The following is a 22,508-nucleotide window of genomic DNA, read 5'->3' as shown; positions in this document are numbered from 1 at the left end:
TTTTAAAATTGATTTAATTTTTTTAAATACATGACAACGCTGGAATGCATTTCAATTCTTATTACACATATATACCACAATTTTTCATATCTCTGTTTGTATATAAGGTATGTTGACACCCATTTCAAGTCTTCATATATGTACTTTGTATAATGATGTCCATCACATTCTACCATCCTTGCTAATTCCTTCCCCCTCCCTTTCCCTCCAACCCCTATCTAGAATTAATCTCATCCTGCCATGCTGTTCCTCCCAAACCAACTATGAGTCACCCCACTTATATCAGAGAAAACATTTGGCATTGTTTTTTGGGGATTGGCTGACTTCATTTAGCATTATCTTCTCCAACACCATCCATTTACCTGCAAATGCCATGATTTTGTTCTTTTTTCATGCTGAGTAGTATTACATTGTGTATAAATGCCACATTTTTTTAAATCCATTCATCCACTGAAGGACATCTAGGTTGGCTCCACAGTTTAGCTATTGTGAATTGTAAACATTGATGTGGCTGCGTCCCTGTAGTATGCTGTTTTTAAGTCCTTTGGGTAAAGTGAGAGAAGAGGAATAGCTGGATCAAATGGTGGTTCCATTCCAAGATTTCCAAGGAATCTCCATACTGCTTTCCCAACTGTCTCCACCAATTTGCAGTCCTACCAGCAATGTATGAGTTTACATTTTCCCCCCCACATCCTCGCCAACACTTGTTTTTGTTTGTCTTCATAATAGCTGCCATTCTGACTGGAGTAAGATGATATCTTAGAGTAGTTTTGATTTGCATTTCTCTGCTTGCTAGAGGTGATGAGCATGTTTTCATATATTTGTTGATTGATTTTATATTCTCTTCTGAGAAGTGTCAGGTCAGGTCCTTGGCCCATTTATTGATTATTTGTTTTTTTGGTGCTTAGGTTCTTGAGTTGTTTATATACCCTAGAGATTTGTGCTCTATCTGATGTGTGAAGGGTAAAAATTTGCTCCCAGGGTGTAGGCTCTCTGTTCACCTCACAGATTGTTTCTTTTGCTGAGAACAAAATTTTTAGATTGAATTCATCTCATTTATTGATTCTTGTTTTTAATTCTTGTACTATAGCAGTCTTACTAATGAAATTGGGGCCTAATCCCACATGATGAAGATTAGGGCCGTCTTTTTCATCTATTAGATGAAGAATTTCTGGTTTAATTCCTAGGTCCTTGATCTATTTTGAGTTAAATTTTGTGCATGGTGAGAGATAGGGGTTCAATTTTATTTTGTTGCATATGCATTTCCAGTTTTCCCAGCATCGTTTGTTGAAGATGCTCTCTTGTCTCCAGTGCATGCTTTTGGCTCCTTTGTCTACTATGAGGTAATTGAAATTTTGTGGGTTAGTCTCTGTGTCCTCTATTCTGTACCATTGCTCTACCAGCCTGTTTTGGTGCCAATACCATGCTGTTTTTATTACTATTGCTCTGTAGTATAGTTTAAGGTCTGGTATAGTGATACCACCTGCTTCGTTCTTCCTGCTTAGAATTGTTTGAGCTATTCTGGATCCCTTATTTTTCCAGATGAATTTTAAGATTGCTTTTTTCTATTTCAATGAGGAATGACATTGGGATTTTGATGGGAATTGTGTTAAACCTGTATTGTGCTTTTAGTAATAGGTCATTTTGATAATGTTAAGTCTGCCTATGCATAAGCAAGGTAGATCTTGCCATCTTCTAAGGTCTTCTTTTCATTTCTCTCTTTAGGGTTCTGTTGATTTCTTTGTATAGTTATTTCACCTCTTTTGTTGATTCTCAAGTATCTTATTTTTTTTCAGGATATTGTGAATGGGGAGTTTTCCTCATTTCCTGCTAAGAGGATTTGTCACTGATATACAGAAATGCTTTTGATTTATGCGTGTTGACTTTATATCCTGCTACTTTGTTGAATTCATTTACTATTTCTTGAAGTTTTCTGGTGGAGGTTTTTTGGGTCTTCCAATTATAGAATCATTTCATCAACAAATAGTGCTAATTTAAGTTCTTCATTTTTTTAATATTTATTCCTGTAATTTCTTTCATCTGTCTAATTAATCTGGCCAGTGTTTCAAGAACTATGTTGAATAGAAGTGGTTAGAGGGCTGGGATGTGGCTCAACCAGTAGCACGCTCAACCGGTAGCACGCTCACCTGGCATGCCTGTGGCCCGGGTTCCATCCTCAACACCACATACAAAGAAAGATGTTGTGTCTGCCGAAAACTAAAAAATAAATATTAAAAAAATCTCCTCTCTCTTTCTCTCTTTCTATCTCTTAAAAAAAACAGAAGAAGTGGTTAGAGAGGGCATCCCTGACTTGTTCCAGATTTTAGAGGGAATGCTTTCAATTGTTCTCCCTTTAGAATGATATTGGCCTGAGGCTTAGCATAGATAGCCTTTATAATGTTGAGATATGTTCCTGTTATCCCTGGTTTTTCTAGAGTTTTGAACATAAAGGGGTTCTGTCTTTTGTCAAATGCATTTCTGTATCTATCAAGATGATCACATGATTCTTATCTGTAAGTCTATTGATGTGATGAATTACATTTATTGATTTCTGTTTGATGAAACAACCTTACATCCCTGGGATCAATCCCACTTGATTATGGTGCACAATCTTTATGATATGTTTTTGCATTGGATTTGCCAGAATTTTATTGAAGATTTTTGCATCTATGTTCATTAGAGATATTGGACTGAAGGTTTCTTTCTTTGAAGTGTCTTTGTCCAGTTTTGGAATCAGGGTGATATTGGCCCCATAGAATGAGTTTGGAAGTACTCTCTCTTTTTTTCTCTTTCCTGAAATACATTGAAGAGTGTTGGTATTAGTTCTTCTTTAAAGATCTTGTAGAACTCAGCTGTGTAGCCATCCAGTCTTGGGCTTTTCTTGATTAGTAGTCTTTTGATGGCTTCTTCTATTTCCTCACTGGATATTGGTCTGTTTAAGTTGTGTGTATCTTCCTGAGTCAATCTGGGCATGACTGGCAAAATGACTGAAGAAATTTGTCAATGCCTTCACTGTCTTCTATTTTATTAGAGGATAAGTTTTCAAAATAATTTCTAATTATCTTCTTTATTTCTGTAGGGTCTGTTGTGTTATTGCCTTTTTCATCACATATGCTAATAATTTGAGTTCTCTCTCTCCTTCTCTTTGTTAGCATGGCTAAGGTTGTGTCAATTTTATTTATTTTTTCATAGAACCAACTTTTAGTTTTGTCAATTGTTTCCATTGTTTCTTTTGTTTTGATTTCATTGATTTCAGCTCTGATTTTAATTATTTGTTGCCTTCTACTGCTTTTGCTGCTGATTTGTTCTTCTTTTTCAAGGGCTTTGAGGTGTAGTGTGAGGTCATTTATTTGTTGTCTTTTTCTTCTTTTAAGAAATGAACTCCATGCAATGAAGTTTCCTCTTAGTACTGCTTTCATAGTGTCCCAGAGATTTTGATATGTTGTGTCTGTGCTCTCATTTACCTCTAAGGATTTTTTAATCTCCATCTTGATGTCTTTTGTAATCCATTGTTCATTCAGCAACATATTGTTCAGTCTCCATGTAATGCAGAATTTTTTAATCTTTAGTTTGTTGTTTATTGCCAATTTCATTCCATTATGCTCTGATAAAATGCATGGAAGTACCTCTACTCCTTTGTATTTGCTAAGTGTTGCCCTGTGGCATAGTATATGGTCTATTTTTGAGAAAAATCCATGGGCTGCTGAGAAGAAAGCTTACCTGCTTGATGCTGGTTGATATATTCTATTTATGTCAGTTAAGTCTAAGATATTGTGTTATTGAACTCTATAGTTTCTTTATTTAACTTTTGTTTGGAAGATCTGTCTAGTGGTGAGAGAGGTGGGTTAAAGTCTCCCAAGATTATTGTGCTAGGAGGTCAATTTGACTCTTGAATTTGAGAAGAGTTTGTTGGATGAACAAAGCTGCACCATTGTTTGTGGCATATATATTTATGATTGTTATGTCTTGTTGGTGTATTGTTCCCTTGAACAGTATGTAATGTCCAACTTTATCCCTTTTGATTAGCTTTGGCTGAAGTCTACTTTATTTGATATGAGTATGGAGACCCTGCTTGCTTCCTCAATCTATGTGAGTGGTATGATTTTCCCAACCTTTCACCTTCAGTCTGTGTATGTCTTTTCCTATCAAATGACTATCCTACAGGCATCATATTCTTGGATCTTTTTAAAAAATCCAATCTGCTAGCCTATGTCTTTTGATTGGTGAGTTTCAGCCATTAATATTTAGGGTGACTATTGAGATACGGTTTGTATTTACAGTCATATTTGTTTATTTTTGTTACTTAACATGACTTGGTTTCCTCTTTGATTAGTTTTTCTTTTAGTGTACTACCTCCTTCTGCAAGTTATCATTGTTGTTTTTCATTTCCTCTTCATGAAATAGTTTGCCAAGGATGTGTTTTAGTGTCAGTTTTCTAGCTGTAAATTCTTTTAACTTTTGTTTATCATGGAAAGTTTTTTTTCATCTTCAAATCTGAAGCTTAGTTTGGCTGGATACAAGATTCTTGTTTGGAACCCATTATCTTTCCGGTTTGAAATATGTTGTTCCAGGATCTTCTAGCTCTCAGGGAATATGTTGAAAAATCTGCCATTATCCTAATTGGTTCACCCCTATAAGTAATCTGACTCCATTCTCTTGTGGCTTTTAAATTCTCTCCTATATCTGTATATTGAGCATTTTCATTATAATGTGTCTTGGTGTGGGTCTGTTGTGATTTTGCGCATTCAGTATCCTATAGTCTTCTTGGATTTGGATTTCCATTTCATCTTTCATGTCTGGAAGTATTTCTGATATTATTTCATTGAATAGATTGTTCATTCCTTTAGTTTGGACCTCTGTGCCTTCCTCTATCCCAATGACTCTTAAATTTGGTCTTTTTATGCTATGCCATATTTCTTGGGTTTTCTGCTTGGGGTTTCTTATCATTTTTGTTGTGCTGTCTACATTCTTTTCAAGATGATATACTTTGTCTTTGTGGTCTGATGTCCTATCTTCTAAGTTGTATATTCTGCTGGTGATGCTCTCATTTGTGTTTTTAATTTGGTTCATTATTTCTTTCATTTCAAGGATTTTTGTAGAGGTCATCTTTTGCTTCTTGGATTTGTTTATGTAGCTCATTGTCAAAGTGATCTTTCCCTGTCTGTATTTGTTGTCTAATGTCTTCTTTGAGATTCCAAAACATCTGAATAATGTAAATCCTGAAATCTTTCTCGCTCATTTTTTTCTGTTTCTGATAATTCTTCTAATGATGCATTGTCTTCCATTGTCTGTGGTATTTTCTTCCCTTGTCTTTTCATGTTGCTGGTATTTCTTTCCTGCTCTATGGGACTGGTGTGTTATTCTTTTTACCCTATAGATTTGTAGTGCTCTTGTATATTCCAAGATCCCTTCTTTGTGGGGTAGGACAATGTTGACAGTTCCCAATATCAACAATACATCACCTATGTGTAAATTACTGCTCTTAAGACATTTATAGTTAGTCTCAATGTCTAGTAATGTTGGATTCAAGAATAATTTAAAATAAAATCAGTAATTTCATGGTAGGTGTACACTTTCCGGTGGTGGACATTGAACTGGAGGCCAGGTATCTGACCTTATGTTAAGGGTGAAAGATGTGAAGGCAATGGGTTTAATAAAACTTAGGAAATTTGGAGGAGAACTCTAATCAAGAGGGTTAGTAGCAGGGGAATAGACAGGAGGTAATTTAGGGGAGACAAGTATGTGGGAGGACCGTAGAATGCATAAAAACAAACACATATGTGTTTAGAAAATTACAAGAAGTAAAAATTAGGAGGTTGAAAGAGAAAGAGAGGGAGGAAGAAAAATAAAAAGGAAGCAAGAAAGATAAAAAAATATATATAGAGAGAAATAAAAAGAGGGGTGGCTTATGCAATTCCTTTATATTATATTATTCTGGTGACTCAGTTCTATTTCATGCAAAGGTCTTGGTTTCTTCTGGAGGACCAGAAGAGGAGGGGTAGAGGAGAAATAAAGAGGGTAAAATCGAAGAGAAGAAAACAAAAAACAAAACAAACAACAACAAAATGCTCTCAGAGTTCCCTTTTCTTCCCTTCTCTTTCAGTAGGGGGAGTTGTCTATTCCAAGCTTGGTTCTCTGCCCTCAGGGTGGTGTAGGAAACCAGTGTGAGAAGACTAAAGCTCTCCCTCTCTTGTCTGGGCTTCCCTAATCTTGGTCTCTCTGAGTTGCTCCTGGGTTTTAGCCCCCTCTTCTCTCTTGCTTATCAGGTCTCAGCTGGGGGACCTCACGCCCTCCACCTTAGGATAGCACCAGGTGGGCAGCATCTTGGTGGCACTGTGCTTCTGCTCAACTGAGAGCTGATTTTGTGCTGATAGTTTCTATATCAAGTTATCACAGCTGGGGGAGGGGATTTGGAACCCAAGTACCTGTTCAGTCACAGATTCGGCTGGTAACCACACCCACCAAAGATAGTGAGAAAGGTGGAGTCAGTCCTTTTCCTAGTAGGGGTGTCTGGTGAGGTGGGGGGAGCTGGGATGTCCTCGTGCTGTGCCTAGAATGTGGTCTGGGGACCTGCGTAGGAGCAGAGCGTCCTCTGGAGTTCTGCCACTCCGCTGAGGTGCTGAGTTGGTGTCTCTGCTCCCCGCCTTGAGAGTCGTGCCTGTGCTCAAACTGTAGGCTTTGGGACCGAAGCCTGGAGTCTCACCTGAACACAGAGGCTCTGAGTTCTGCTTGGTGTTCACAGATCTGGTGGATTCTGTGAAAATCCGCTGGATGGGTTCCTGTCACATGCACTGAGATGTTGTGTTCCCTCAAGGCAAGACCCTGAGCAGGAGAAGCCACCTGATAGCTTTCTCTGATTCAGGCACAGAGCAGCTTGAAGCAGGATCTCCTCTACTCTGCCACCTTGGATCCCAGTAAACTGATTTCTGACAGAGATGCCAAAGTAATTCCATGGTCTTTCAATAAATGGTGCTGAAATAACAGATATCCATAATGTGAGGGTTGAACCTCAAACCTTATTTCAGTCAACTCTAAAATGAACAGGAACCACACAACTAAACATACAACCTAACACTATCCGTCTTTGAATTCAGGGTTATGAAGGGCAGCTGCCTATTTTTATAAATAAAGGATGTTTTAGGAACACAGTCATATTGATGTATTGTGTATAATCCCTTTCAAGGATTATTATTTATAATGGTAGTAGAGGTAAAAGACTGTTCAGGGGTTGATAATTTCTGAAACCAAGGTTTTATACACAGAGTTCATTATACTGTTTGGCCTATTTTCATGCATGTTTGAAATTTTCCAAAATAAAAACTTGTTTTTGTTTGTTTAGTCTACCTTCAGATCTAATCTGGGCTATCTCAAGATCATCCCCATAAGCTCCATCACTCTCCTTCCCATTTCTCTCCAGTAGAGTGACTCAGAGCTCAACCAATCCTGGAGTCCCCTGAATGTCCTATGGAAGCCAGCCAATTACCTACCATTCTAACAAGCTAAGCACAGATGTTACATCATGGTGGTACTCAATGAATATTAGAGAAATAAATTATAAGTTAAACTATGTGAGGTTCTGTCTGCATACACCCTGATGTTGAAACTGAACTTACCCTCCCCTAACACTTCTATAAACATGTTAATTAGCTCCTACCTCTTCCTTTCAAAGGAAGACTGTGGGGTTAGAGTATAGTTCAGTGGTAGAGTACTTGCTTAGCATGCCTGAAGCCCTGGTTCAATAGGTAGCACCACAAAAAAATAAAATAAAAAGGAAGATTGTGACATTTGAAAACTTTCTCAGAAAAACACCCTGAAACTTTCTTAAAGAAAAATAAAATTCTTATCAAGGGAGGCATTATTGCCGAATATCTGCTCTATGAACAAGGTGGCTCATTTCCTTAACACTGTAATAAAAAAGACAATTGATAGAACACATATCACTTTAGACAGAAAAGACCAGAATGTGCTCCCAACCTTTTTCAAACCCCTGGTTTCTTTACATACAGGAATTGTCTTTATGTGTGTGGCTCATCACCATGATGGAAGTGATTGGGAAATTAAAAAGAAACAGCAAACCAAATAGCCTTCAAATCTTCAAAGCAGAGCTGTTGTTTGTGACTTGGTGTCTCAAATCAAGTGGTTCTGGCTTGATTTGAGACTCCTGCACATTCTGGCCACCTACAGAACTCTCTTTCAGATTCCTCAGTGGCTCTGAGCACATGGCTGCACTGTCAAAGCAGTGAGATCCTGGTAGACATTAGAGATAACCAGCAACTCTGTGCAGGAAGCACCCCCCCCCCCCAACTTCTGTGCTTATTAAAGTTACCTTTTACTTTCAAGCTCACACAAAATTATCACTTCTTGGAAAATGCCTTTTCATTCCCTTCATTGAAAATAATCATGCCTTTGGCTCTAGTTTTTGGTATTGCATTCTGCCACTCATTAAATGAAAAGTTTCTACAGGGACTCTGTCTAGCATAAAGTGAGATCCTGCTAAATTTTCAGAGTGAATGCTGAAGAAATTACAATTGTCAGGTATCAGAATCCTTCCAGAATCCCTTCTGGGAATCATCTTTGTTCAATGGTAGTACTAACCCCCTGGGACCAAGAGCAGTTGTAAAGGCCCACATTCCTAGGTCAAGGGCTTTTACAGGTGGGAGGTGGAGGGGATGATAATTGAGAGATTCTTCTATTTTCGGGAGGTGGAGGGGACTGGTGTGACCTTACATTCACTGAATAGTGATTCTTCAACTCAACCAAAGTTCAATATCCTGCCAACTTGGGGGCTGAAACTTTTCTACCTGGGCCCATTGGACTTTCTTCAAATTCAGTCTGAAAGGTTTTATCAAAATCATCAGACCAGAGCTATAGGTATTGTCAACCTAATGAGGCTTAAGTGTCACTGTTAATTACTTGCACAGTTCTTACAATAAAGAAGCATTTTTAAGTAGGCATTTTTGGCAAACTGCTAAAAGAACTCACTGGGGTAAAAGGATATAAATCTCAAAGACACACATGTATAATGTGCTGTGATTTATTTACTCATCCTAAATATTCACCTTCACATCTAATTTTGAATTCTTTTTCATGAAGAGGGAGACCCCTACACCCAAACTCAATAAGGAGGTAAAGTTAACCCAAAGAGGAAAAGAACAAAACCTATATAGAACAAAAAACTGCCTGGTGTTTAAAAATGGTCTTAGAATGTTCACAAAACACCCAACACTCCTCCCTTCCCCCAAAAGATCCAAAGAACTTAGTGGATGTCAAAGATCCAAACGACTCAGTGTGGAACCCTCTCCTTGGTCTCTAAGACAGGGACAGTAGTGAAAAAGTGAGATAAACCAGCACCTGTCTGACTCAAAGAAAAGGACAGTCCTGATCCACTTGGTTTCCACAGAATCCAGGCGGCCTCGGAAACACCAAATTTTGATCACCAACAAAATTTGGGGCATCCTGGCAACATAATCACAGGGACATACTCTCCTTTTAGCAGTTGGGATCTCCCACCTTGTCAATTCCAATTTAGACCCTAACTTGCCTTGCTAAGGTCATGGTTGAAAAAAGGTGAATGGAAACAGAAGGGACAGTAATAAGGGAAGGACAGAGAGCAGGTAGGATAGAGATGCAACAGAGGGGGTCCTCAGAAAGAAATTCAAGGAGGGTGTCCCTGCACCTTTAGGTCCCCTTTCACGCCCAAAGTAGTCATCATCCAAGGCCTAGATGAGGTGCAGTGTGTAAAGAAAAAGTAAAAAGGGAACAGCACTTGTTAGTTTCTTTACCTAGGTACTCATCAGAATGAAATTTCAGGAAATGTCACAACACTTATATAAAAAAAAAAAAAGATCCCAGTGGGAAAGACAAACCTGAAGACCCGAAAACCAAGAAGGAAAAGTCAAGTTAACCCGTGAGTATCTGAATATTGCTCTGGTCCACAGCTGCCGCAGCGTCGTGGTCCTGCTCCAACTGCTCACCAAGGACTACAGTATTCCTGTTCCCATAGTGCCCGCTCCTGACATCTATCCCTCATGGGCACCCATCCCAAGTTTCCATCCTCCTGGAGGACCCGCCCTGCCCGCAGCCACCTCCCCTTCGGGACCATCGCGGGACTCTGTGGCCGCCCTGACCCTGGACTACAATTGGCCAGCAGCCATCTCTGCACTCCCGAATCTAGACCAGTGCCAAAGTGACAACCGCCATCCCACACTCATCCAGGCTCTCCCTCTAGGGTCCAGGACACAGACTCCAGCCCAATGCACAGCCAGAGAGGGCCAGAGCTCTCTGCCTCCATCCCCCACGCATGGCCTTTGGATACCCTGTCAAGCCACCTTCAAGAACACCCTGGCCACAGATGCCCCATCCCCACGGGTACCGCCAAGGCCCCCAGAGACCAGCTATTGGCCAGTACTATTGCTGGCATTGCACAATCCATTATTGAGTGTGTCAAACAGATCTGCCTGGTCATTTTGGAGTCCCCCCCCCCACACACAAGGGCATGACCAACCAGTACTGGCCCTAGTTGTCAAGTTCTCCATTCATCTTTGCAGGTGGTCAGGACAGGTACAGCACAGGCAGTGACAGTGCAAGCTTTCCCCACACCACCACGTCCATGTGCCTCAACCCTGACCTGGAGGGACAACCTCTAGAGGCCTATACCATTCAAGGACAGTATGCCATTCCACAGCCAGATTTGACCAAGCTGCACCAGTTGGCAATGCAATACTCTCATTTTCCTATGACGCATGGTAACACTGGATTCAGTGCAGGATTGGATGCATCTGCTCAGACTACTTCTCATGAACTCACCATTCCAAAGGATTTCATTGGCTGCATAATCACCATTCCAAAGGATTTGATTGGCTGCACATCAAGGGGCCAAAATCAATGAGATCTGTCAGATGTCTGGGGCACAGATCAAAATTGCAAACCCAGTGGAAGGATCTACTGATAGGCAGGTGTTACCATCCCTGTATCTGCTGCCAGCAATAACCTGGCTTAGTATCTAATCAATGTCAGGATTTCCTCAGAGACGAGTGGCATGGGGAGCAGTTATAGCAATGCAGATTCATCTGTAATCCATTTCTACTGTTCACCATCACCCATGATCCATCTGTGTAGTTTATGAACAGTCAGCAATTCCAGGTTTTAAATAGTTTGTGAATTTTCATTTGTACACACTTTATCATCCACTCGTGATTTTTTAATTAAAGCATTTTAATTCCTTTCTCTGTTCAGCTCTTAATGCTGAGATCCATATTTAGTTTTATAAGCTTCTCCTTTTTTGTTGTTGTTGATTTGTTGTGTTTTTTTTGGCTCATGAGTTTTTCTGTTTGTCATGGAAATGTAAGAGTGGACTATTTATACATTTCAGTTTAGTTCTGTAATGTCAGGAATTTTTTAAAAAAATTAAATGATGGACTGGAGCTTTTTCTTTGTGGCTAGAAACTGGATGCCACAGTGATTCATGTGGGTTTTATTCCTGTTGACTTCCTGTTATTTTTGTACCTTTTATCCCTTACAGGACCCTGATTGGGTTTTGAATAGAAGCCTTTATTGCAATTAAGATATTTTCTCCTGTTCATCACTCCCATGTTTTTATTCACCCTTGATCCTTTCTTCCTACATCCCTGTATTTAGTTGCGCCTTGTGAAATCTTATGCTCAGATTGAGGATTAGACTTTGCTAGGGTTTAACTGTAGAATAGGTATGCAGTTCCTTGGTTAGAGGGTGCACACATACATATACATGGAAGCAGTTGACCTGTACCTCAGATTCATCTTCATGGGAATATTTGTCCTTGTTCAAGCCTGCATATTTTAAATGAAAACTTAAGTCTCTTGTTTAAAAAAAAAGAAAACCTCGAAGGTATCCATGACATTTCCCTCTTCCTCATCTTATACATACAAACCACCACCAATCAAGTTTTCTCTCCACAGGTGTCTTGAATCCATCCCATTCTCTCCACACGCACTACCACACCACCAGTCTCCAAACTACCATCATCTTTTGCCTAGATTGCTGTAGTAAACTATTACCAACTCTTTTTATTTTTTCCATGCTTTAACCAGAATGAACTTTTTTTGGTCCAATAACTATGTTTATTGTTTTTATATTTAAAAAAAACTTATTACAAGAGTAATGTGTAGGGCATTTTAAGCAATTAGGAAATTCAGAGAATAAAAACATGAAAAATAGTACCCACCCTCCCAAAGGTCACCAAAGTTGAATGCCTTAGTATACATCCTTTTAGGTCTTTCCCTGTGATTCTGGGCATAGTTTTTACCAAAAGGCCATATTTTGATAATCAGGTTTTGTTAGCTGCTCTGAGGAGTATAGCTTCTACTTTTCCTTGAAAATAGGTTTCCTTTGCTAATACTCAGTCCCTATTCAAATGTCCGTTTCCTAAGAACAGAAGGATCCAACCTCAAGCTCTCTGCACCCGTTCTGTCCCTGAGCCTCCTCTGATCTAGTCCCCCATGGAGCTATCTTGAGTCACGCTGCCCTCCCACAGCTCTGCTAAGCTGTGGTTGACACTGCTGCCCACATTATATCTGAGGGGCAGCAACAGTAGGCATAACCCTTGTCCCTTCTGCCCCACTCCAGGTCATCCACAGGACGGGCCGGGAGCAGAAGGTCTACTACAGCTACAGCCAGATCAGCCACAAGCACAAGGTGCCCGACGTCGGTCTCCCGTCGCAGTCCCAGCTGCCACCCCTGCCCAGCAAGGAGGCCAAGGCCCCTGGCTTCGCCCTGCCCGAGCTGGAGCACAACCTGCAGCTGCTCATCGAGCTCACCGAGCAGGAGATCATCCAGAACCAGGTGGTGAACCTGTCCCATGAGCTGGAGAAGATGACTGAGGTCCTGGAGCACGAGGAGCGCGTCATCTCTAGCCTGAGCAGGGTGCAGGAGATGGTGGAGGAGTGCAAGCAGCGCTTGCAGCCCAGCTTCCTCAACCCCCTCATCCTGGACAAGCGCGCCGGCGTCTTCCAGACCCTGCAGGACAAGTACTACGAGGAGTACCTCGTGTCAGACCACGTGGACCTGGCCGTGGCCATCGTCTACCGGCCTCATGAAGGAATACTTCAAGGAGTGGGATCCCCTCAAGGTGAGCTGGGGAGCTGCAGCCCATCCTGGCTGGGGTACATTCTGCCGAGAGGGTAGGGCGGGAGGGCCAGCTGATGCCCGCTTCTCCTCAGGACTGCACTTAAGGCACAGAGATCATCTCCAAGTGGAAGAGCCTCCTGGAGAATGACCAGATCCTGTCCCACGATGGTCAGGACCTCTCTGCAGATGCCTTTCACAGGTACCTGGCGGGCGCTGCGCTCCTGGACTGGTGGTCGCTGGAGGCAGGGGACAGAGGAGGTGCTTTCCGTGTTAACCTCCGCACTGGTTCTGCTCTGAGAATTTAAAACACTCTCCAGATGCTCAGCCTGGTTGTCAAGTGTCTGTTCAGGGCCACCCACATGCCGGGTGCTGGGCCTCGCCTGGAGGACTGCAGCCAGCTCTGGTCCATAGTGCAGCCCGCTGGGTAGAAAAGAAAACCTCGAAGGTATCCTTGACATTTCCCTCTCCCTCATCTTACACATACAAACCACCACCAATCAAGTTTTCTCTCCACATGTCTCTTGAATCCATCCCATTCTCTCCACACTCACTACCACACCACCAGTCTCCAAACTACCATCATCTTTTGCCTAGATTGCTGTAGTAAACTATTACCAACTCTTTTTATTTTTTCCATGCCTTAACCAGAATGAACTTTTAATAATGCAAAACTTATTGTCACTCTCCCACTTCAGTAATTACCATTAGGCTTAAAGACAGCATGATCTAGCCTCTGTCCCCTCTCCACACCTCACTCAGACCACTCCCTTTCTCTACTCCAGCCATACAAGCTACTTTTCCCTTTCTCAAGTGTCCCATGCGTGTCTCTTCAGACAAATGGCACATGGTTTTCCTTTTGCCTGAAAGTTATTCCTTGCATCTTTGCCTTTTTAATCCCACCTCAACCTTCATTTCCCAATTCAAGCAGTGCTTCCCGAAGAAAGACCCCTCCCTTACCACCTGTAGAAAACTCTGCCTTTGTAGCACTTATCATAGTTTATAACTAAACATCTGTGTAGAAACATTTAATTAATATTTATCTTCCCTACTCGAAATCAATTCCATGAGAGCAGGGACCAATGTCTCCTTTTGTTTACCTGATCATCATATGTCTGCCACATTGCATAGTGCCTAGCAACATAAATTCTTAAACTCTAGCTAACATTTTTCTCTCTAACTCTTCTATCAGAATCCCTAAATTGAGTCAAAATTAGTAGAGAACTGAAAAAGTATCCTCTGTTTTACTCTAACCATCCTTATCCTTCTCCCACTCCACTCACAAATTAAATAATCCCTTTAAAATCTAGAAAAGTTTCCTAGAAAATATTTACCTGGCCATAGAATTTCTTGAAGAATGTTCTATATGCATTTTTTATCTGAAGCTATACATTCACTCCAATTTCTATAATTTTGTAAAGTATATGAAATATGATTATTTTCTTCTAGTGGTAAACCTACTTTGATTATTGATTTTATTTCCTCAAATTATTGTGAATCTTATAAACTCCAGAAAGAACAGCACAATGAACATTTGTATAGTTACCTCCTAGATTAAAAATGGGACATTTTGCCATACTTAATTTATGTTTCTTCCTCTTGCCAACCTATACACATATATAAATATGTGAGACATCACTTCCTATCACCCTTAAGTACCCCAACATCTCCTAAAAGTAAGAACATTAGCGTACACCTTCAAAATGCCATAGTTACACCTTATAAAATTATAATTATTTCTCAAATTTAAAACTGTCCAAAAATGCCACTTAGCTTTTTCCAGGCAAAATACTAAATGTATTTATAAGTCATCATAACAAGCAAATGAGAAAGAAGTGGGGAGAGATGAGAGGGGAGATCTAAAAGTTCCAATCCTTCACATAAGACAGAAGGCATCTCTGATGGCAGCACTGAAGCAGTCAGCTGTGCCAGGTGGACTGTCCTGGTTGGCCGTAAACCAATTATGTCACAACAGGAGTCTCAAAGCCTTGATCCTCTCTGGTCCAGGGAATCCAGGTGGGATTTTGACTGTTGCTGCTGTTGCTCATTGTGTTCTTGGCTGGTGTGTGAAATACTGCAACTTTAATGAGTGCTGGGTAAGTATGAGGTCAGTGTATGGTTATTTATCTGGTGATGTACATGTGCATTTGAGAAGAGGAATTGAGCAGAACCCGAAAAGGTGTTGTCAGCTTAGGAAGCTGGATGACTTAGGAAGTCCCAGAGGATGATCTTGTCATCATGTAACTAATGACAATCTGGAATTCATAAAACTTAAGTCAGAAAACTCTTCCAGAATGTTCCATAAGGGTCTGTAGATGCATTGGGGGCTCAAAGTCTCTGTAGGAGCATTGGGGGCCCAAAGCAGCCACAAGTCCCTAAACTTTAGTTTTTCCACCAGAGTCCACACAGACTATCCTCTTGTTATCAAATCAAATGTAATTCACCAATTTCTCATGGTCTTCTAACACTCTTAAACAGGCACCATGTCCTGAGTCCCATAATCTAATAGCGTTGTCAGACAAGCCACTCACCGCCAGCCTGTCTCTGTACTGCAAATAGGCAATGTCTCATTTGTGTCCATTAGAGCCTGACAAATTCACATCCTTATAGTTGTCTCCAGATGCAGAAATAATGTACTTCTAATCAAAGTCTACAACACTGATAGCAGCTCGGTGTTCAAACAGCAGCCTCTGGAAGGTAATATCATTCAAGGAAGCTAATGAATGGAGTGATCTTTGGAGCAGGTCCCATCATGCTATTCAAGTGCAGAACTGCTTCACATTGTTAAATCAATGTTTAGCATTTCACCTGTATTTACATTCCATACCCTGACCCTGGAATCTGATGATCCAGTTACCAACACCCTCTCATCATACTGGAAACATGAGACACAACTTGTGAGCTGTGAAGATTCACTTGAACTTCAAGTGAATGTGTTTCTATCCATATCTTGATTGTGTTGTCTCAAAGGCTGCTTATTATTTTCTACTTGTCAGACTGTAACAGACTGTAAGAATTGGGAGGAGCATTCCAATTAGAAGGTTTGTTTCTGATAAATACTGTCCCCACCCTCTTTATTTTGCTAGGCCTCTCCACAGAGAATCTGTCCTAACCATTGTCTTGATGAGCTTCTTTCAAAACATGCCATCCAACATCACTCAGTACCATTCTTTGAACACAAGTTCAGCAGCACAAAGTGATGTGGCATCCAAGTCTGACAATGTTCTCAGCAATATGATCCAATTCTGAAGCTAGCAGAGCAGTTATGAAATCCCTTTGCAGCACTGGTTTAAGATATTAGTTCATGTGCCCATGTTGGTAATGACACATTTGAGATATAAGATGTCCCACAAACTCCACATAATCAGACTCGGACCACTGCTCAAAATATTTGACACATAGTTCCTTTTCCTTTTCATAGCTTGCTGAATTTCCATTGCTTAGGTACAACCATACTGGAAGTGTCACTGGCAAGTTTTGGCCACACAATTTTCAGCAGTGCTTGCTAGACAAACTGCTTCTTGGATTAAGCAGAGTGGCACAGCTGTTGTAAGTCTTTTGAGGTAGAAGCAGCAGTGAACAAAAAAAATTCTAAGAATTCATCAATAGTTTCCATTATTTCTATGTTAATTCTTCTCTGGTATTACTTCCTATGGGGGTTGCCATTTGTACAGTCTTCTCTCTCTGCAGAATTCATAAACTTGAGCACTTCCTCCTACGTCAATGTCTGGGCTGGGTCCATAATTGCTGGGGCCACTGAGTCTGCCCTCCACCAGTCCACCCCTTAGTGCTAGGCCACAGCCAACACAGTGAGGGCAAATGTAATTTTATTTTAATTTTGTGATCATCAACAATACAAAGGATTAAAAAATGACATTCATATAATGGAATAATACACAACAAAGAAAAAGACTGCATGCAACAACATAGATGACTCCAGGAGAATGCATAGTTCTCAAGAACAGGCAAACTTGTTTATCAATGGTGATAAAAACCACAATATTATTTACCTAGGGGTGGGGGCGTTTATGGAGGGGCACAAAGCAACATTCTAGAGTGCTGGAAATGACTGTCTTCATATACTTAATAGTACATTATGGGAGTATATATTTGTAAAAATTCTTACAATCAACTTCCATTATATAGATAATTTTTTCTAACATTTATTATCTTATTGAGCTGTTTTAAAAGAGAAATAGACTGAATGTATCTCCTGTTGCAAAAAAATCTAGTCATTTTGATCTTCTTAGTGGTCATAAAGTACTTTATTGAGTGCTTTCAAGGGAAACAAACTAATTGGGTCTCAAGTTGCAAAAAAAATTTATTCATCATGATGGAAATAATCACAATCTTATAAATGCTAGTTCAAGAATAGACTGGGCTAGGGACTGGAGTTATGGCTCAGCGGTAGAGCACTTGCCGCACATGTGGGAGGTCCTGGGTTGGATTCTCAGCACCACATAAAAATAAATAAATAAATAAAGTTTAAAAAAGAATATACTGGACTATTCCAATGTGAAGTCACTTGTGTCCCCCAGGGCACTATATTCCATATTTATGTGTTATAAAGTTTAAACTTGATTTGAAATAATTAGCACCATTAACACTCAAATGACAGGAACTTCATAATTTCATATTTTCCAGAAACCAAGTACTGATAGAAATGAGGAAGATCCCAAGACACTCTCCAGAAAAGAAAGTCAAAAAGAAATCTCTAAACCAGGTAGAGCTTTTGACACGGTCATCCTCACAAAAACTCACCTTGAACCTGCATGAGAGTTCTTACTAGGAACAGGGGGTAGCTGACAAATTGACCACAAAAGTTAGATAGGGCAATACATCCCCTCAGTGTCACCAACTCAGGGTCCTCTGCATATGTGTTTAACCAAAACTCTTTAAAACCTAACAGAGAACAAATGATAATACACTTAAACAACAATTACAAGATGAGCCAAAATAATAGAAGGTTAATATCTTTTCTTATGTAGGCATAAACTCCTATCTTCTGTGTTATATCAAGCAAAGAACATAAGATATAGAATGCAATACTCCAAAGTAGTAAGAGCTACTGGATATATATTTATGACACACCAATTTTGAGCAACTTAATGAAAAGTTCATATATAATAATTTTAGTGATCATTTAATAATCATTTTAATCTAAAAATGTTATACAATGCCACTGACTTCTTTTATGGCCAAATTGTGTCCTCTCAAAATTCTTATACTGAAACCCTAACATCCAGCACCTGAGAATGTAACTATATTTGGAGGCAAGGGTAATTAACCTAAAACGAGCTCTTTTTAAAATATTTTTTTAGTTGTTGATGGACCTTTATTTATTTACTTATTTTATTTATATGCAGTGCTGAGAATCAAACCCAGGGTCTCACACATGCTAGGCAAGTGGTTTACCCCTGAGCCACCACCCCAGCCCTAAAATGAGCTCTCTTAGGGTGGGTTCTCATGCAATATGACTGGTTTCCTCATAACAGGAAATTTGAATAGAGACAAGCATGCATACAGAGGAAAGGCCACATGAGGACGGAGAAGGTGACAGTCTGCAAGCAAAGGAAAGAACTCTCAGAAGTAACATATCTGCTAGCACCTTGATCTTAGAATTCTTTCCTACAGAACCATGAGAAGTTCTGCTATTTAAACCATCTACCATGAGTATTTTGCTATGGCAGACCTATCAAACAAATACATTGCTTTTAAGGCTTTCTTCATTCAATATTGTCAAATTCACTTGGGATTTTTACTTAACATTTAACTGCAAGTCAGGGACTAGAAAATAGACTATTGCCGCAGTCTGGCTGGGCACAATCAGGAGCCACTTGTCAAAAGAAACTAACTTTATTTTTAGAACCACACACGCCAAACAAAACAGCCTCTCAGGAAAAACCCTCGGAGCCTCAACTGCCACCACCGGCTTTCCACAAGCCTCTCTCTCCCACACAAGCTTCTCTCCACCTCCCACAATCCTCCTGCTCTTGAGGCCGATTGGCTGGGTCATGTGGGCGGAGCCAAAAAAGTCCCCCAATGAGCAGCTCCGTGGTCTGAAAGGGCAGGGAAACAGCCCAATGAGCATCACCGCAGAGGAGCCAATCAGCTAGATGTTGCTGGGGACGAGGAGTCAATCAGCTAGATGTTGCTGGGGCCGCTGTGAGCCAATCATCAGCCGGCAGCTGGAAGTTTGCTGGCAGCTGGAAGTTTGCTGGGGCCCCTTGGGCTGTGGCTCTCAACATCTCCCCCTCTCTGTTTAAACAACAAGCATGTGGCTTAGGGACCGTGCCTGCCTTAGGTTGTCCAATAGTACATATGGTCCTTAGGTTGGTACCATTGCAATTGGATCTTACCTGTCACTGACTACCGGTCCAGTATACAGCCACACCTGTGGAGAGGTCTTTGTACCAGCTGGGGGGTGAGGTTCTTTGCCTCACCTCTGTTGGCCCCCAAATTTTAGCTGGACGATCATGACAAGCAGAAGGGAGGAAGATACACCAAGCCAATTGACGGCTCCTTTTGGAAAAATTGTACCACCAATGACATCATCAGCAAAAATACCCCAACACTACCACAAGTCGCTGCACCAACAGATAGTTCACAATGCATACAGGTGAGCTCACAATGTGTCCAGGCAAGTTCTGCAAGCAGTTCAGTGATGGCTATTGTAGAACCTGTAGATTGGTTTTATCTTTGACTTCACCAGCACTGGGATGAAGATAGGAATTCTGGCAATAATGGCTAAAGAAAAAATTATGTAACATTACAGAAGGCACTAAAAGAAAACAATTTTCTTAACAATTTACATTATCTTTAAGAGAATTATTAAATATAATGAAAAGGAAAGGTGAAAGTAAACAAACAGATCTGTTAACCTTCTTTTTTGTTTACATATTAAAACAATCCTCAACAGTTGTTTACCCAATTTAAATTAAACCATATAAATCACGTGAAAAAAAAATATTTGGATCCATTTTATCATGAGCGCTCATCATATATGATATATGGACATACATACATTCAAACATATAACACAAAACACAAGTGTGCACACATAATATAATACATACAACACATAACATTATAGTAAAGGCCTTATAACTTTTTACAGGTGAAATCTCCATTGCAATGTTTAAAAACTCTATAGTCAAAAAATAGAACTGATCAGCAAAACATTAACCTAGGTCTGTATGAGCTCAAAAAACAAAATAGAACTTCATGATATGGCAAAGGGCAATAATAAAATAGATATTGAAAAAAGCATCCTGGTTCTGTTGCAGATGTAAGAATAGCCAAACTGGAGTTTTGGATATCAGTTGTTATGGATTTGAGCCAAATCATCTTCTTTTTGGTCTGTAGAAATCGCTTTAGTTAATCTTTCTGGAATCCAAATCGGCTGCTGTACTCCCTGTGGAAACACATAAACAGACCCCCGACTCCAGACAATCACTGGGTCAGGACCTTGGTTAATCTCTCTGGAATCCAAATCGGCTGCTGTTCTCCCTGTGGAAACACACAAACAGACCCCCGACTCCAGACAATTACTGGGTCAGGACCTTTCCATTGTCCTGTTAGAATATCCTTCCAAAGTACCTTGGGCTTATGCACATTTTTTGGACACATATGCCTTTCCGCAGCACTAAGTCCTGATGAATCCAAATTTAAAAAGTTTAGAGTAAAAAGGGTTATTTTAAGTTTATCTTTGGGGAATATATACCCCTTCCCAATTCCTTCTTTTTGCTTTAATAAGTACATTTTAATAGTTTGATGAGCTCTTTCAACTATGCCTTGTCCCTGTGGATTGTATGGGATTCCTGTTATATGAGTAATGCCAAATGTTGAGCAAAATTGTTTAAAAGAAGTAGAAGTATAACCAGAGGCATTATCTGTTTTTAACTGTTTTGGAACACCCACAGTGGCAAAATTTTGTAAGCAATGAGCTACAACATCTTTAGTTTTTTCTCCGGCATGAAGGGAGCCCATCAAAAATCCAGAAGAAGCATCAACTGTAACATGCAAATATTTTAATTTTCCAAATTCTGGCAAGTGTGTGACGTCCATCTGCCAAATATGGTTAGGTATCAATCCTCTAGGATTGACTCCAAGATTAACTTGTGGTAAAAAGGTCACACAATTTTGACATTGTTTTATTATTTGTCCAGCTTGTTCCTTAGTTATTTTAAAACGCTTTTGTAAAGTATTAGCATTGACATGGAACTTTTTATGAAAATTTATAGCTTCTTCTTGTGTAGAGAAAATATGTATGTCGTGTAGTTTTATCTGCTAAATCATTGCCCAAACGAAGGGCTCCAGGCAATCCTGTATGTGCCCTGATATGTCCTATAAAGAATGGATCTTTTCTGTCCCAGATTTAACTTTGTATAGTGGAAAGCAAAGAGAAAACAGTAGAAGAAGGGGAAATCCTACCAGCATCTTCAAGAGATACTAGAGCATTAATTACATACTGACTATCAGAAAATAAATTAAATACAGAATCTTTAAACATCACAAAAGCTTGTAAAACTGCATTAAGCTCTACCTTTTGAGCTGATTGTTTGGGTACTAAAAATGTAAAAGTTTGATCAGGGGTAACTACTGCTGCTGTACCATTATTTGACCCATCAGTGAATATATTTGGAGCATTCATGATAGGTGTTTTTCTTGTCATTTTTTGAAAAACTACTGGATGCAAAGACCAAAAAGACAACAAAGGATTAGATGGTAAGTGGTTATCAAATGAAACATTAGATTTGCACATGATTATTGCCCAAGTATTTAACTCATTAGCTAACTCATCAATTTGATTCGTAGTATATGGAGTAATAATTTTATTGGGAGAAATTCCAAACACTCCCTTTGCTGCTTTTATTCCTTTGAGTATTAATTGTCCTACAGCCTCAGGATACCTAGTAAGAATAGTGTTAGGAGAATAAGATAAATGTATCCATAATAATGGACCTTCTTGCCAAAATACTCCTGTAGGAATATTTTTTGTTGGTAGTACAATAAATAATAAAGGCAAACTTATATCAATTCTATCCAAATGCATATTTTCCATATATGTTTCAATGATTTTTAATGCCTTTCTTGCTTCAGGCGTTAACATTCGGGGTGAATTTGGATCTGATGGACCTTTTAGGATATCAAATAAAGGTCCCAACTCTCCTGTTGGTATACCTAAATAAGGCCTTATCCAATTTATGTCTCCTAATAACTTTTGAAAGTCATTAAGTGATTTGAGTTGATCTACTCGTATTTGAATTTTTGGTGGACGGACCATGGTTGAGGATAATAGCACTCCTAAATAATTAATTGGAAAATTTAATTGTACTTTATCTATTGCTATCTCTAGATTATAATTTTTTAATAAGTTTGTAAGTGTGGCATAACATTCTAGCAAT

General features: G+C 39.8%; 1 pseudogene; it reads right to left on the bottom strand.

Moving 5' to 3' along the window:
- Positions 1-15,291: 15,291 nt before the first annotated feature.
- Positions 15,292-16,843, bottom strand: LOC124099378 (F-box/WD repeat-containing protein 1A-like; annotated as a pseudogene).
- Between the last annotated feature and the right edge of the window lie 5,665 nt (positions 16,844-22,508).

This window comes from Marmota monax, unplaced genomic scaffold, assembly GCF_021218885.2.
Source record: "Marmota monax isolate L192 unplaced genomic scaffold, Marmota_monax_Labrador192_F-V1.1 WCK01_AAM20220418_F8-fsc00733, whole genome shotgun sequence".
Lineage (NCBI taxonomy): Eukaryota > Metazoa > Chordata > Mammalia > Rodentia > Sciuridae > Marmota > Marmota monax.
This window is presented reverse-complemented; position numbering and strand designations above follow the sequence as displayed.